Below are 16,098 nucleotides of genomic sequence, written 5' to 3'. Positions count from 1 at the left end.
GAGCTGTAATCCAACATCACCTTGAAGTTTCCTATGATGTGTCTGAATATATTTGTTGTACATTCTTTGAGTACAACAGAATGTGAGTATTCTTGAATCTGTTCTGCTGTGATTGGTTTCTTAGTGTTTTGTGGTCACAAAGTTGAATTCCATATATGCTAGTGGTCTTGTTATTGCTGGTCCATTTTGCCTGTTCGAATACATGTGGTTTCCATCTAGAATAGGTGACTTTTACCATCAAGAGGCCAATGCAAGTAATGGCTGATTCATTATATTACAGTCAATTTCGCAGTTTTAGGTTGTAGACTTCTAATGACCCAGGCATATCCTCAGAATTCTGACTGGTTGGATATTTCCCCTAGCTCCTGTATCAACTTTAGCCAGTGTTTGTCAATGTTCTTCAGGCAATAGTTGCAAAAGCTTCTAAGTCATAGAGATGTACAGCACAGAAACAGACCCTTCAGTCCAACTCACCCATGCCGACCAGATATTCTAACCTGATCTAGTCCCACTTGCAATACTTGGCCCATATCCCTCTAAACCCTTCCTGTGCATGTACCCATTCAGATATCTTTTAAATGCTGTAATTGTACCAGCCTCCACCTCTTCCTCTGGCTGCTCATTCCATACTTGACCACCCTCTGCGTGAAAACTTTGCCCCTTAGGTTCCTTTTCAATTTTTCCCCTCTCACCCTAAACCTAAGCCCTCTAGTTCTGGACAGCCCAACCCAGGGAAAAGACTTGTCTATTTACCCTATCAATGCCCCTTATGATTTTATCCCTCAGCCTCCAACGCTCCAGGGAAAACCGCCCCAGCCTTTTCAGCCTCTCTCTGTATCTGAAATCCTCTGACCCTGGCAACATTCTTGTAAATCTTTTCTGAACACTATCAAATTTCACAACATCCTTCCTATTGTTGGGAGACCAGAATTGCACACAATATTCCAAAAGTGGCCTAACCAATGTCCTGTGGGGAAGCAAAATAATTCTGGCCCTATTTATTTATAAATGAGCCTGGGCAGATGGAAAGCATATTAGTGGGGGGTCATTTTGTAAGTAGTGAACATTTATTAGAAAACAAAACTCATTTCTAAAGAGTGGTGGCAAAATTTATTAACACCTAACCAATAATCTGGGATTACAACAATATATCCCCATTTAATCCCAAAATAAATATGCTCACACAATGCAATACAGAAGACAACAAAGTCTCTATAGAAATTATGAAACAAATTAAGAGTAAGCCTTTCAGCCTTGAGCCTCCTCCACCATTCAATGACATTAAACCAATCTCGTGGGCAGCACGGTGGCACAGTGGTTAGCACTGCTGTCTCACAGCGCCTGAGACCCGGGTTCAATTCCCTACTCAGGCGACTGACTGTGTGGAGTTTGCACGTTCTCCTTGTGTCTGCGTGGGTTTCCTCCGGGTGCTCCGGTTTCCCCCAACAGTCCAAAGATGTGCGGGTCAGGTGAATTGGCCATGCTAAATTGCCCGTAGTGTTAGGTAAGGGGTAAATGTAGGGGTATGGGTGGGTTGCGCTTCGGTGAGTCGGTGTGGACTTGTTGGGCCCAAGGGCCTGTTTCCACACTGCAAGTAATCTAATCTAATCTCATTGTAAACTCAAAACTGCAATCAACCCCTAAAAGTGATACAAGACAATGAATATCTGCAAAGTCATCAGGATAGAAGCCCAGGCAAGACGAATTGATAGGAGATTTTTTGATCAGAATCTGGACTCCCGGAAGGTATGTTGCCTCCCCGGTGCCAGGGTCTGCGATGTTGCCGATCGGTTTACAGGATTCTGAAGGGGGAGCATGAGCAGCCATAAATCGTGGTGCCTATTGGCACCAATGATATAGCCAGGAAAGGGATGGAGGATCTGACAACAGAGAGCTAGGTTGGAAACTGAAGAGCAGGACGTGTAGAGTAGTGATCTTGGGTTTGCTACTGGTGCCACAAGATAGTGAGTTGAGAAACAGCGAATGCAGCTTAACATTTAGCTGCGAGGCTGGTGCAGGAGGGAGGGCTTCAGATACTTAGACCATTGGGATGCCTTCTGGGGAAGGTGGATCCTATATATGAAGGATGGGTTGCACCTGAACTGGAGGGGCACAAATGTCCTGGGTGGGACAAAAGACAATAGGTGCAGGAGTAGGCTATTCTGCCCTTCGAGCCTGCACCACCATTCAATATGATCATGGCTGATCATTCTTAATCAGTATCCTGTTCCTGCCTTATCTCCATAACCCTTGATTCCACTATCCTTGAGAGCTCTATCCAACTCTTTCTTAAATGAATCCATAGACTGGGCCTCCACTGCCCTCTGGGGCAGAGCATTCCACACAGCCACCACTCTCTGGGTAAAGAAGTTTCTCCTCATCTCTGCCTTAAATGGTCTACCCCGTATTCTTAAGCTGTGTCCTCTGGTTCGGCACTCACCCATCAGCGGAAACATGTTTCCTGCCTCCAGAGTATCCAATTCATTAATAATCTTATATGTCTCAATCAGATCCCCTCTCAGTCTTCTAAACTCAAGGGTATACAAGCCCAGTTGCTCCAGTCTTTCAGCGTAAGGTAGTCCTGCCATTCCAGGAATTGACCTCGTGAACCTACGCTGCACTCCCTCAATAGCCAGAATGTCTTTCCTCAAATTTGGAGACCAGAATTGCACACAATACTCCAGGTGTGGTCTCACCAGGGCCCTGTACAGCTGCAGAAGAACCTCTTTGCTTCTATACTCAATCCCTCTTGTTATGAAGGCCAGCATACTATTAGCCTTCTTCACTACCTGCCGTACCTGCATGCTTACCTTCATTGACAGGTGTACAAGAACACCCAGATCTCTTTGTACTGCCCCTTTACCTAAATTGATTCCATTGAGGTAGTAACATGCCTTCCTGTTCTTGCCACCAAAGTGGATAGCCATACATGAGATTTGTTCGTGTGGTTTGGGAGGGTTTAAACTCGTTTGGCAAGGGGGTGGGGATCTGAGCTACATATCTGAGAGGGGGGCAGTCGTAGATGGAGCAGTGACAGATTCGCTACATCCTATTAGGAAATTTTGTCACGTGATGAAACAAAGGGATCGGTTAAAATGTATTTGCTTTAATGCAAGGAGAGTCAGAAATAAAAGTGATGAATTTAGAGTATGGATCAGTACTTGGGGTTACGATGTTGTGGCCATAAAGGAGACGTGTGTTTCACAGGGGCAGGAATATTTGCTAGATGTTCCAGGGTTTAAAGCGTTTAAAAAGAATAGGGAGGATGGAAAAAGAGGAGGGGGGTGTAGCATTGTTAATCAGAGAGTGCACCACAGTTACAGAAACGAAAGTTGTTGAGGACGTTTTGTTTACTGAGTCAGTATGGGTGGAAGATAGGCACAGCAAAGGAGCAGCCACCTCATTGGGGGTTTTCTACTAATAAAGAGATTGAAGAACTCATAGGCCGGCAGATTTTGGAAAAATGCAGATGTAGCAGGGTTGTTGTTATGGATGATTTCAACTTTCCCAATATCGATTGGAACCTCCTTAGTGTAGATGGTTTGGATGGAGCTGTTTTTGACAGGTGTGTTTAGGAGGGTTTCCTTACTCAGTATGTAGACAGGCCAACAAGAGGAGAGGCCATTTTAGATTTGGTGCTCGGCAATGAGTCAGGACAGGTGTCAGGTCTCGCTGTGGGAGAACACTTTGGTGACAGTGACCACAACTGCCTCACATTTACCATAGCCTTGGAGAGGGAAAGGAGCAGTTACCAAAGGAAGATATTTAACTGGGGGAAAAGGAAATTATGACACTATCAGATAGGAGTTGGAAAGTACAGATTGGGAACAGTTGTTCCACAGAAAGGGCACAGTAGAATGTGGAGACTGTTTAAGGAACAGTTGTAGCAAGTGATGCACAAATTTGTTCCTCTGAGACAGGTAAGAAGGGGTAAAATTAAGGAACCTTATATGACAAGAACAAAGGAGCTTCTTGTCAAAACGAAGAAGGCAGCTTACGTAAGGTGGAGGAAGCAAGGATCTAGCACGGCTTTACAGGATTTCAGGCTTGCTAGAAAGGAGCTCAGAATGGACTGAGAAGAGCCAGGAGGGAACACGGAAAAGGCTTGGCAGGAAGGATTAGGGGGAACCCAAAGGCATTTTACTTATACATGAGGAATAAGAGAATGACCAGGGAGAAGGTAAGGCCGATCAGGGATAGCAGAGGGAACTTGTGCGTGGAGTCTGAGCAGATAGGGGAAGTCCTAAATGAGCTTTTTGCTTCAGTTTTCACTGAGGAAATTGACCTTGTTGTGAATGAGAACTTTGAGGAGCTGGGATACAGGCTTGAACAGATCAAAACTGATGAAGTTGATGTGCTGGAAAATTTGGCAAACATTAAGATTAATAAGTCCCAGGGCCAGACCAGATTTATCCCAGGCTACTCTAGGAAGCGAGAAAGGAAGTTGCTAAGCCGTTGGTGAAGATCTTTGTTTCCTCACTCTCCACGGGAGTCGAACCAGAGGATTGGAAGGAGGCGGATGTTGTTCCTCTGTTCAAGAAAGGTAATAGGGAAATCCCTGGCAATTACAGACCAATCAGTCTTACATCGGCGGTTAGCAAGGTTTTGGAAAGAATTCTGAGGGATCAGATTTATGACATTTTGGAAAAGCAAAGTATGATTAAAGGCAGTCAGCATGGCTCTGTGAGGGGCAGGTCATGCCTCACAAATCTTATTGAGTTCTTTGAGGAGGTGACAAGAAAGGTCGACGAAGATCGAGCATTGGATGTGGTGTATATTGACTTCAGCAAGGCATTTGATAATGTTCCCCATGGTAGGCTCATTCATAAAGTTAGGAGGTATGGGATACAGGGAGATTTGGCTGTCTGGATTCAGAATTGGTTGGCTGACAGAAGGCAGAGAGTGGTTGTAGATGGAAAGTATTTTGCCTGGAGGTCTGTGTTGAGTGGTGCCCCGTGGGGCTCTGTTCTTAGGCCTCTGTTCTTTGTAGTTTTATAAATGACTTGGATGAGGAGGATGAGGGGTGGGTTAGTAAATTTTCAGATGACACAAAGGTTGGAGGTGCCATTGATAGTATCAAGAGCTATTGCAGGCTGCAGTGTGACACAGACAGGATGCAGAGCTGGGCTGAGAAATGGCAGATGGAGTTCAAACTAGATAAATGCAAAGTGATTTATTTTGGAAGGTCAAACTTGAATGCTGAATATAGGATTAAAAACAGGATTCTTGGCAGTGTGGAGAAACAGAGAGATCTTGGTATTCAAGTGCATGGATCCCTCAAAGTTGCCACCCAAGTGGATAGGGTTGTAAAGAAAGCATATGGTATTTTGGCTTTCATTAACAGGAGGATCAAGTTTAGGAGCCGCGAGGTTTTGCTACAGCTCTACAAGTCCCTGGTGTGACCACACTTGGAATATTGTGTCCAGTTCTGGTCGCCCTACTATAGGAAAGATACAGAGGCTTCGGAGAGGGTGCAAAGAAGGTTTATCAGGATGCTGCCTGGACTGGAGGGCTTGCCTTGTGAAGAAAGGTTGACTAAGCTCGGACTTTTCTTTCTGGAGAGAAGGAGGAAGAGAGGTACCCTGATCGAGGTATACAAAGTAATGAGAGGCATGGATAGAGTCAATAGCCAGAGACTTTTCCCCGGGGCAGGATGAGGACATAGTTTTAAGATATTAGGAAAAAGGTACAAGGGGGATGTCAGAGGAAGGTTCTTTACACAGAGAGTTGTGAATGCATGGAATGCGTTACCCACACTGGTGGTGGAAGCAGAGTCATGAGGACATTTAAGCGACTGCTGGACATGCACATGGACAGCAGTGAATTGAGGGGTGCATAGGTTAGGTTATTTTATTTTACATTAGGATTAATCTTCTGCACAACATCGTGGGCCTAAAGGCCTGTTCTGTGCTGTACTTTTCTATGTTCTATGTTCTAAGACAGCCATGGCCATGTCAGAAGAGGATCTAAGATTGAATAGCAGATATCCCAGGTGGGGCAAGATCTAAGGGCCAGCAGATAGTCCAGGTGGGATGAGAACATCTTTCATGACTACTAACAAGCATGCACAAACTGTATTCTTGACAGCATCATGAAATAGTACTCAATACTGTAAGCCACTGCTAAAGCACACATAGGTGCTAATCCTCATGTGTCATGTCTTGGCAAAGGGTTAAAATTGTTCATAGAGAGTGTGGTTTGAGGGAATTTTGAGAAAGCTAGTATATGGAACTGATCTCAGAAACAGGAATAGGCTTGTTGAGTCTAACGTCCTATTACTGTTACAAATTCTTATGCTCAAATTGTATAACAATGAATTATACTAAAACAAAAAATAACCAAAGCCTTTATTAAATGATTTTTCTCCAGCTAATATGCTCTAAAAGACATTTTGCTTCATTTTACCTCATTAAAATGGCAAGGGACTTGCCTGCATGTTTTCAATTAGTAAATGGTCATTTCATTTCCTTTCAAAAAAATCAGCAGTTGTTACAGAATACTGAACATCATGAGCTCTGAATATTATTTTTAGAAAGCTGAATGCTGATAAATGGAAGTGGTCAAATTACCATGGTGATATCTGAGATTAATGATAAATGGCTTCCTTCATTTTTAAGTGTGTAGTGACCTAAAGTGCTTAAGTTACTAAACTGATACACAGTAGTCTTAAGTTCTTATGTAAACTTCATGTTTACTTTGGATTTAAAAACAGTTTGAACAAGCATGTTAAATGATTGGCAGAACTCCACTGTTGAAAAGGTAATGTTTGATTAATTACATTCTGAAGTTTCCTTTTGGTCAAAAAATGTCTGCATGCACAATGCGGGAAAAATATATCCTTTGCAGGAAGGTAATTTCTTAAATGTTCATTTCATAGGTCACTGAATATGTCCAGATTTTTAAACTTTACACACTGTATCCACTTTCTGCTTTGCAGCATAGAAAAGGTTCAGTCGTCCTCATCCTAACTGGCTTAACAAACTTGGGAACTGCAAACTTGGGAACTCCTATCGTGCAGACAGTTCGATATCTCTTAACCATGTAACTGAATGGCACACATACCTATTAGTTCCTGGTGCAAATTATTCTGATGAATAATGAACAGATATTGAATATTTGGGTGATGTAGGTTTGATAAAATTAGTAGGCTATACAAAACTAAACAATTTCCTGTGGCTTTGAATGTGGGTAATCAAGACAACTTTGTATTTTTGGGATATGTAAGAACTAGGAACGGGAATAGGCAATTCAGCCCTTAAAGCTGCTCCACATTTGATAAGATCATGGTTGATCTCACCTTGACAGCCTCTATCTGCATCAATGGAGCTGAGGTGGAGAGAGTCAAGAGCATGAAGTCCTTAGGAGTGATAACTGACAGTGTGTCCTGGATCTCCCACGTAGATGCAATGGTCAAAAAGGCACAAAAATGCCTCTTCTTCCTCAGGCAGCTTAGGAAATTTGGCATGCCCATAAGGACTCTCACCAACTTCTACATTTGTACCAGAGAAAGCATACTATCCAGGTGAAAAACAGCCTGGTAATGGCAACTGTTCTGCTCAGGACCATAAGAAACTACAGAAAATTGTGTGCGCAGCCCAGACCATCACAGAAGCCAACCTCCCACCCAAGGACACCATTTGCACTTCTCATTGTGGCGAAAAGGCTGCCAACATCACCAAAGACCCCTCCCACTCTGGTAGTGCTCTCTTCCAACTTTTTCCATCAGGCAGAAGATACAGAAGCTTTGAACACACACATACACACACCAACAGGTTCAAGAACATTTTCTACCCTGCTGTTATTAGACAGTTGAAAGAACCTCTCTAATTTCAAATAATGTTGATCTTGCTTTGGGCATTTCCTGTGTAGTCATAACCTTGTATGTCTCTCTTTGATCTGTATGTCCTTGTTTGCTATGATCTGCCTGTACTGCTCACAAAACAAAGCTTTTCACTGTATTTAGGTACATGTGACTACAATAAATCAAATCAAATCAAATTAATTCCTCCCTCTGTTGCATTTTCTCCACTCTAAGATTCATCACAACGTCTCAATTTTGGGCCTTTGTCCCCATTATTTAGTTTAAAACCTGTTCTACTTCCTTAATTATGTAGTTTGCAAGGACATCAGTCCCAGCATGGTTCAGGGGTAGACCATCCCATCTGTACAGATCCCACTTTCCACAGTATTTAGTGCCAGTGCTCCATGAACTTATAGACTCATTCAGCACAAAAACAGACCCTTCAGTCCAACTCATCTGCTCCGACAAGACATATCAATCTGAACTAATCACATTTTCACTTCTCCCACACCAGTCTTTCAACCAGACATTCATCTCTCTAACCTGGTTTACCTTATGCCAACTTTGCATGTGGCTCAAGTATTACTCCAGAAATGGGCTTCTGCTTTTTAATTTGGTGCCTAGGTCCTCAAACTGGCTATGAGAAACCTCTTTTTTAGTTCCACCTATATGGAACCAACTGCAAATTCTTTTCCAGCCCAGAAGAGATATCCTGAACCATGAGAGACAACAGTCAACTGGACTGCTGCAGAGGACAGTGTCACTCCCCCAGTTTATGCTGTCCCCCAAAACCACTACATTCTTTTTGGTTCCCCCTCATGGATGGCTTTCTGTATCACAGTACCATGGTTATTTCACTCATCCAGCCCACATCCCCTGCTCTCATCCAACTAAACTCAGAGAAACTCAGACTCGTAAGGCAATTGCAACAATTTGATACTCCTGCATTCCTGTCCTCTGGCTTCCCTTACCTGCCTCAACTGCAGCCACACCCTCCTGTCATTGACCATTCATCATATCAGAGCTCTCTATATCCTAAGAAGTGTGACTGCCTCCTACTACAAGGAATCCAAGTTCCTTTCCCTTCCCTAACGTATCGTAGTGTCTGTAGATCGTTCCTCCAGATTATAAACCCTGAGCTGAAGCTATTTAAACTTCAATAGCTTCGAGGTGTGTTTGTCCTGGATCACAAGGATTTCCTTGAGCTCCCAGGTGTTGCAGTTTTGTGGCATATTGTAGGAGTGAGACCCTCCCTCCCAGCTCCCCGAGTGGGGACAAAGACTCATGAGGCAGACAGGATTCAGGCGCATAGTAGACTTTTATTCAAGCAAACATCAGTTAATGTATGTCATTTATACACATATTTACTCTGCTGCCATTCTTAATGAGCTTTTAATTAATTATATTGTTATATAATTTAATTTAATTATTTATTTTGCTTTTAATGTATTATATTAACTTTACCACCTATATGTATACTATGCTAAAACTTGGTTACAGCTTTGTTGATTTTTTGAAGAAATTGATTAACCATCGTTTCTGTTCACTCTGAGGAAAATTCAGTAATACGTACAACTTGATTTATATTCTCTAAACTTCCAATAGCTGATGATAGGATATTAGATGGACAGCTTTCAAATCTTTATTCATTGCCACACTCATTCTCCCAGACTTGTTGGCACCAGTTCTCAGGTACTGACCCTTAATGGCCAAACATCTATTCTCTGGTTAAATATACTGCTTTCCCCAATGTCAAAGGGTCTGCAAACGTCTTAGATCAAGAACCAACATATAATTAACTTCTGGCCTCACTAACAACAGCATGTTTATTCCTTCTTTTTAAACAAGCTGCTGCCTACAGTCCAAAGGTCATCTTGAGCTTGCAGTTCCAAACCAAAATTGATAAAAAGAATAAAATACAGTAGCTTCCCCCACCACTCCCGCTCCCCCCACCTCCCCCCACCCACCCGCAGGGGATATGTTCCAAGACCTAACATGGAAGCCCAAAACCATGAATAGCAGCAAATCCATTCATTTAAATGGGAAACTTACTTCTCTGGCAGCCCCCTGGTTCCTGGTTCTAGAATGTTCTATGCAATATTTTTGGGCCACAGCAAACCTTGGATAACTGAAACCGTGGAAACCAATTCTGTGCACACAGCAGTTGCCCTATAACTAAAATCCACTGAGGGTTCTAACAGTGGGCAAAAGTGTAGCAGATGGAAAGTAATGTGGGAAAATGAGAGGTTATGTAAGTGGGTTAGGAAAATAGTGGAGCTGAATATTATTTTAATGAAGAAACACTGCAGAAAGATGCAGCAAAGAGGGACTTGTGGACTCTCGCACGAAAATCACTAAAACAACTATCATACAAGTCCAGTAGGTAACAGGAAAGACAAATGGAATTTATTTCAAAGGGAGCTGAGTATGAAAAGAGAGATGCCTTGCTAAAACAGTACAAGTCAGTAGTTTGATCACACCTGGAATACTGTGAACAGTTATGATCCTCTTTGAAAAGATATACTAGCATTGATTCAGAGAAGGTTCACTTGGTTGATCCCAGGTATGATAGAACTTCTTATGAGAGGTTGAGCAGGTTGGGCTTGTAATCATTGGAGTTTAGAAAAATTAGAGTTGGCCTTATCGATTTGTAAAATAATCTTACAGGCTTGACACAGGAGACGCTAAGAGGCTGTTTGCCCTAGTGGGAGAGTTTAGGACCAGAGGACATATGTTGACAACAAATGATTTTTAATTAGATTAAATTAGATTCCCTACAGTGTGAAATTCACTCATGGGATGCAGGCGCTGCTTGCTGAACATTCATTTCTTGTCCATTTCTAGTTGCCCTTGCGAAAGTTGCGGTGAGCTGAAAATGTGTTGCTGGAAAAGCGCAGCAGGTCAGGCAGCATCCAAGGAGCAGGAGATTCAACGTTTCGGGCATGAGCCCTTCTTCAGGATTCCTGCTCGACTCTCCTGCTCCTTGGATGCTGCCTGACCTGCTGCACTTTTCCAGCAACACATTTTCAGCTCTGATCTCCAGCATATGCAGTCCTCACTTTCTCCTAGAAAGTTGCGGTGAGCTGACTTCTTGACCCACTGGAGTCCACCTGCTGTAGTCAGAACCATTGTGTTATCAGGTAGGGAAATCCAGAATTTTAGTTCAACTACAGTTTAGGAACACTGGTATAATTGGAAGTCAGGGTGGTGAGTGGGCTTGGAGGGCAACTTGCAGGTGGTTGTGTTCCCATGCATCTGCTACCCTTGTCCTTCTAGCTGGAAGTGGTCATGAGTTTGGAAGGTCTAAAGAGCTTTGGTATATTTCTACTGTATATCTTCTGGACACCACACACTGCTGATACTGAGTGAGGGAGTGGATATGGTGCCAATCAAATGGGCTGTATTTTCCTGTTTTGTGGCGAGGTTCTTGAATGTTGTTGGACTGCATTTATCCAGACAAGAGATCTAGAGGACTGTCTGTTTACATACTAGGTCTGATGGGAAGTTTTTCAGCCCAGCTCGCATCAGGTCCAAGAGAAAGGTGTGCCAATTTTTCACCACAGTTACTCTACACTGATGATGCTGCATTAAAATTCCATACTGAGCAACATCTGCTGTGGCATTGGACAGACTCTTGTATTGTTGGTTTGATCATCAGCATTAAGAATCCAATATCATGCCCCAGGATGTTACCATTTCAATATCTATCAGTATTGACAATACAACATTGGAGACTGTTGACAGATTCACAAAGCTGGGCTTAACAATCACCAGTAACCTGTCACTTGTATTTGAAATCAACACATACATTGCAAAAGATGCAGTGCTACTTCCAAGCTGAATAAGAGAGAATTAAACAACGGCAACCTGACTGAAACACTAAACTTTGAGTTTACCAAGCCTATGTCCTCAGCACACTCTTAAACAATGGCAAGACAATGATAAGCATGAGGGAAGACTGAACACTTCCCATATTAATTGTCTCAGACATACTTGGCATCTCTTGATAAGACCTGCAGCATGCTAACTCCATTAGCATATGTCAACATTGGCTCAGCCACATTCATTACACAAATGAATGCCGCATGTTATGTCTGCTGAATTGGACACTGGGGAATGACCTTCGAACTTCCACTACAAGGGAACCTGAAGATGGCAGATATTGACAACTGGAAAACAATTGCTGCCAGTTGTGAAATCTTGAGCAGGCTGTTTGATACGGTGTTGGAAGAGGCAAGCAGAAACATAAAGCTCAATTGGTCTCACTCATAGTGAGACAACACTCCATTGGCACACTGTATTTAAAATCTCATCAAAGAACTCAGGTTAAAGGACTCTGCAAATTTAAAATTCTTAGCTATTTTCGATGAACAAAAGTATTTCAATGATATAAGTTAAATACTACTTGTCTAATATTTAATATTAATTTATTGATTTCATATTTCTGATAGGAGAGACATGTTGCCAAAGCTTCTTAATTTGCACTTACCAGGGCAAGAATGCAATATTTGAATGATCACAAAGGAAACATCACTTGAAAAAAGGGTGGTTGGCAAGTCAACTCTAATTAGACAAGCATTGCCATGGAGAAAACAGCAGAGAACTTATAGGCTCCCAAGTTCCTTGGTAATTTACTAAGATGTGAGAGTTAAACATTTTCCATTTGTTTGCTGAAAACAGTTCCCTGGATATGAATGTATGTCATTTCTAGCAGATGTAAATGATCCACATTATGAGCTCGACTGATTATATTAAACTGGTTGTTAGTACATCTATTGTCACACTATGGAATGTTTAGTAAGTATTACCTAATTATGGAATCACATCTGACATTAAATAACTTATTTCAAGGTTTGCAAAGGTGAGATATTTAATTCATTCAGTATTTCACCTATTATGAACAACTGAAGGAACTTGTAGCTAAATTCAATCAGCCACTCATTGGGATGTATGGTCTAAACATCTGATATCACATTGGCACTGAAATTCATTCATAATGCTGCTCAATTATGCAGTAAACAAAATGTCCTTTGGAACTGACAACAGCATCCCCTTAGTGGGAAACAGCTTGCTTAATTTGTTGTTGAAACATAGTTCATATCTCCTTCTTAGAAGAGAAATACATTCATTTACAGAGACCCATTATATATTGTTAATTAAGAGCAGATCAAAGGCTGGGAATTCTGCAGCAAGTAATTTACTCCTAATTTCCCAAAACCTTTTTCACTATTTCCAAGGCCTAAGTTGGGAGTGTGATAGAATTTCTTCAACAATCATCAAGAAACTCAACATCAATTGGGTCAAAGTAGTCCACTTCATTGGCACCCACATCCACCACCATAAACATTCATGCCCTCCACCACATGGGCATCATACTTGCCGTGTGAATCATCGATAAAATAGACTGTAGAAAATTATCAAAACTTCTCTGACCAAAGCTTCCAAACCACAACCTCTCCCATTTGGAAGAACCAGGGTGGCAGATGCATGGGAACACCATCACCAGCAAGACCCCTTTCAAGTCATGCACTGTCCTAACTGGAAAATATATTGCTGTTGTTCCATTGTTTCTGAATCAAAATCATGGAACTTCTGTAAAACAGCACTGTGAGTTCACTTACACCACCCAGACTGCAGCAGTTCACAAAGGTCTTTCATCAGCAGGATCTCGAGGGCAGTTAGGTAAAAGAAATCAATGTTGTCCTAGCCAGCATGCTTCACGGTCCTTGAACAAATAAAACAGCCTGAATGATATTCCCATGTTAGAGAAAAAATAAATTCATGTTGAGAGATGTTTTATATTTTATACATTTCTGTATATACATGAGAAGTCATACAAACTGATACAATATATAATTGTAAACATCTGAACATTTTTTTCCACTCACTTTAATTGCAATCATGATGTGAAAGTTTTCCAGATTTCAGTTAATGAGGCATTTAAGCAGGAAATAACGACAACTATGGGAACGGCAATACTCCATTAATTTCTGTTGCATGGTTAGTCATATACATAAGCAATTTGAAAGAGACAGAAATACACAATACAATATAATGGGGGTAACATTTCTAATATTGTTTTTACAACTTAGTATCGTGTACTTTTTCTCACAGTTTGATGATCTGGTGGTACTTACAGCAATAACTTAATGTATGAGCAGCTGCATTTATTTAGTGCCTTAAAATGTAATAAAGCCACCCATTGTGCATTACAAAACTTTACAATGAGCCACACAAGCCAGATTAGGTCAAATGACCAAAGTTTTTGTTGAGATAGGTTTTAAAGGAACATCTTAAAGGAGAAATCAGATGGATTTAAGGAGGACATTCCAGCACTTAAAGCCCCAAATGTTGAAGGTACAGTTACCAGTGGTGCAGTGACTAAAATCAGGAGCACCTAAAAGACTAGTATTGGTGAAAAACATTATGGATCCAAGTCTGGATGAGATCATGAAGATAGGGAGGGATGAAGCAATTGAGAAAAAGGCTGAAAATCTAAAAATAGTGTTTCCTACTGGAGAGCCAATGTAGGTCAATGAACTCAGGGAATGTGAGTAGGCAGAGGCTTGCTGGATTTTATTGGCTGTCTGTGGGTAGAAACGTAGGTGTGACTCATAAAATTTGTCACCATGTCAACAGCAACAGCTCATGCCCCCAATCCTACAATTTTACATGCAGCTAGAAAAACATTAGTGGGTAGCCCATCTGTTTCCCATATGAGACCTTAATTGGGTGATTTGAGTTTCTTGTGTATCCAAGGTTGGTCTTCCTCCCAGGTCGCCTGCAGTACCATAGGTGGTCACAGCCTTTGGTGGCATTGCTGGTAATGCAGAGCTGCCATCCTCCAATTGGTCAACAGCTCTATAAGGTAGCCTTATGTCATAATAATTACAGGCCCATTGGCTGAAAAATTAAAGCAGGCAAGCCAGCCAATCTGAGGTGGGCTCAGCCTCACCATTTACAGTCAATTGCAGGGAGCCATTGGCTAGACTTATCTAGCACAGTTTCAAATAACTTCAAGTTTGTGAACTATCAAGGATGGCAAAGATTCCATTGGATTAGTCAAAGATTAGAGTTAACAAAGGTATGAATGAAGATTTCAGCTGAGGCAGAGTGGATGATGTTACAGGGGTCAAAATTGGTGGCCTTATTAATGTCACAGATATGAGGCAGGAGGCTAATCTCAAGGTCTAGTATAGCACCAAGTTAAAAATCACACAACATCAGGTTATAGTTCAACAGGTTTAATTGGAAGCACACTAGCTTTTGGAGCGATGCCCCTTCATCAGGTATCTTCAAATCATAGTATAGCACCAGTCTGGTTGGGTTTCAGATGGTTACCAGAAAGAAGGATGAAATAAATGGCAAAGAACTGTAATTTCTGAAAGTAACAGCTTCTGTTTTTCCAATATTTAGTTGGAGGAAAAATCTGCTCATCTCGTACTGGATCTTGGATATGCATCCTAATGGTTTAGAGACAGTGCGAGGATGGAAGAGAAGAGGAGCTGAGGTAACAGCCGATACTGTCAGCATGCATGCTGAAATTGATCCATTGGTCATACTATTGTCAGTTCAATTATGTCATGGTATTCAATGCTATAAATTTACAGTTAAAAATAGAGTCTGAAACTGTTGTAAATTGTTGGGATTAATGTATAATTAGGCTTCTGAAATAACATTTCATAGCAACTCATTGAATAGATTACATTGTTGAAGTTAGCAATGTTTCCAGAATTTATATGACTATGTCCTAAAACTGTAGATAGTTTGCATTGTCATTAGTGGTCATCATTGAGATAAATCAAGCCACTCTAACTCTCTTCCCTTAAGATGCTTCTGTTTTTAACCCATCCTAATATTTCTTTCTGCAGTCCACTTCCAAGCTTCCTATGAAGCACCATAGAATGTTTCACGATGTTAAAGGTGCCAAAGAAATGCAGCATTTTACTTATACATATTAAAATTTGTTTTCTTCCTGTTGGATAGGCATCTTCTAACTCAGGAGACAACCATCTACATATTTCACATAGTTTTTAAATCTAGGGGCATAAGTAGCAATATGGGAGCAAGTGGACAGGCAGTGCCGAAATAGAAGAGCACAAGCTCTGAAGTCGAGTCACTGGTCTCAAAGCATTTAGTCTATATCTCTCTCCACAGATGCTGCCAAAACCTACTGAGTTTCTCCAGTATTTTCTATGTTTGTTTCAGATTTCCAGCATCTGCAATCTTTTTGTTGCATTTTACAAGTAGGGCATCACGACTGAACTGTGACGTGCCATTAGGGAGGGAATTCCAGT

At 41.5% G+C, this 16,098-nt stretch overlaps 1 protein-coding gene across 1 annotated transcript in view; it reads left to right on the top strand.

Annotated features, from left to right (window-relative positions):
- The first annotated feature begins 6,673 nt into the window (after positions 1-6,673).
- The window catches only part of ppp1r42 (protein phosphatase 1, regulatory subunit 42), a 117,252-nt gene continuing 107,827 nt past the window's right edge, over positions 6,674-16,098 (top strand). The window contains exons 1-2 of the mRNA XM_060824104.1: positions 6,674-6,759; positions 15,218-15,311. The gene's annotated coding sequence lies outside the window, so the exon portion shown is untranslated. The remainder of the gene's footprint in view (positions 6,760-15,217; positions 15,312-16,098) is intronic.

The sequence above is a fragment of the Hemiscyllium ocellatum genome, chromosome 4 (assembly GCF_020745735.1).
Source record: "Hemiscyllium ocellatum isolate sHemOce1 chromosome 4, sHemOce1.pat.X.cur, whole genome shotgun sequence".
In the NCBI taxonomy this organism is placed as follows: domain Eukaryota; kingdom Metazoa; phylum Chordata; class Chondrichthyes; order Orectolobiformes; family Hemiscylliidae; genus Hemiscyllium; species Hemiscyllium ocellatum.
This window is presented reverse-complemented; position numbering and strand designations above follow the sequence as displayed.